The sequence below is a fragment of the Vombatus ursinus genome, unplaced genomic scaffold, assembly GCF_900497805.2.
Source record: "Vombatus ursinus unplaced genomic scaffold, bare-nosed wombat genome assembly UNPS02005459.1, whole genome shotgun sequence".
In the NCBI taxonomy this organism is placed as follows: Eukaryota; Metazoa; Chordata; class Mammalia; order Diprotodontia; family Vombatidae; genus Vombatus; species Vombatus ursinus.
The window spans coordinates 11,940,711-11,942,626 of NW_020945237.1; the positions used below are offsets into that span (position 1 = coordinate 11,940,711).

Here is a 1,916-nt window from a genome sequence, read left to right on the forward strand (position 1 = left end):
AAATGAACGTTGTATTCAGCTCTAGCCATCTTATTATGGAAGAGACACTGACAAGCTCAGGTAGCACACAGAGGAGTACAATTCCCTCTGAAAAGGATAATAAAGGATCTTAAAACCATGCCAAATGAGGATCACGTGAAATAATACATAACTAACATTTACATAGCACTTTAAGGTTTACAAAGTGCTTTACAAATATTATTGCATTTTACTCTTGAATATCATATCATTTTATCTAGGAGGCAGAGTCTACTAGTACACCTATTTTGCCAAACTTCCTAGATATATACATGACTATACATACATACATGTAGCAGACATGTTCCCTTATTGTCCAGTCATTTCAGTAATGCCCGATTCTTTATGACCCCATGTGGGGTTTTCTTGACAAAGATGCTCAAGTGATTTGTTTTACCTCATTTTACAGATAAGGAATCTGAGGCAAACAGGGTTAAGTCACTTGTCCAGAGCCACAGAGCTAGCAAGTATCTGAGGCCAGATTTGAACTCAGGGAGATGAGTCTTCCTGACTCCAGGCCCAACACTCAGTCCACTGTACCAACTAGTTGCCCATCTCTCTTCCCATAAAGCCACCTCTCATTACTTCATTCTGGAATGAAGGTGATACAGGATTAAATGAGGTTAGTCTAGAGGAACTTTAGCTTTGGGAGATTCTACTGTAATGAGAGTCCTAGAATTAGGGGCCCAGTGATGAGCTTCATGAGTATTCTCCAATGCTCAGCCTTCTGAAGTTCAGAAGCTTATCATCAGGTTGGCTTCAGCCATAGCAGCTCTTAAAGACTATTTCCTGATTCCAGAAGCGTCGCTGCTACAACCAGTCACAGTTGTTTCAGGCGCAATGAATTCAAGGTTACTGCGGGGTGCCAGGGCGCTGGCGGTCCAAGCCTTGAGGGCTTATGGCTCTGCTCAGGTGGCCGCTCTCTCCATGGCGACCAGAGGAGGTATCCCTTCTGATGAGGAGAAGGCTACTGGCTTGGAAAAAGAGATCATGATCGCTGCGAGGGATGATTGGGATCCATACAATATCCTAGCCCCAAAGGCAGCTCCAGGGACTAAGGAGGAATCCAACTTGGTCCCTTCCATCACTGACGAGCGAATAGTGGGCTGTGTCTGTGAAGAGGACAGCAGTGCAATCATCTAGTTCTGGTTTCACAAAGGTGAGGCACAGCATTGCCCTAACTGTGGAACCCATTACAAGCTGGTACCCAACCAGTTTAGACACTGAGCCCCTGGACTGGTTTACTTGAGATGTGTTGCAATGTTTTCTTCCCTCTAATAAAAGACTAGCCCATTTCCCTGGCTCTCCCATAAAAAAAAAGACCGTTCCCTAAATTATACAAGGTTTATTATCTTTATAGATAAAGCCTGACAAAATGAAAAGTCCCTGAAGTTCTAAAGAGTTATATATTTATTGTGTATATGAAGATATATTTGATATAGACATATATACATATGCATATACACACACACACTTATTTTGAGGCATTGAAATTTACATGCTATTCTCCTAGAAGAAGCCATCAATAGATGTTTGCTTTTGGACTTTAGCTCATTAAAAATTTCTACAATAAGTCATTTGCAGGCAGGTTTGGAGCTCGACAGTGCTCATCATCCTCTTCAGTAACAAGCTAATATAAATTAAAGGAGGGATCTGCAATCATTTTTTACAGTATATTTAAGCCCTCAACTTTTATCACTCTACCTGCCTCCCTCTTAAACAGAGCTCCACATGAAAATTTCCAAACTGCAATATGGTCTAGACTCAGAGATACATGAAGTCCTTGACTGTTCTGAGTGTCAAGATTAAAAGAAAGGGAAAAAAAAAGTTATTGGATGATTTAAAATCATGTGTCTATAAGGTTATATAGAAACATACAAACTATACTATATATATAT

General features: G+C 40.6%; 1 pseudogene; it reads left to right on the top strand.

The window, feature by feature from the left end:
* Positions 1–849: 849 nt before the first annotated feature.
* On the top strand, positions 850–1,245 carry LOC114032504 (annotated as a pseudogene).
* Positions 1,246–1,916: the final 671 nt, after the last annotated feature.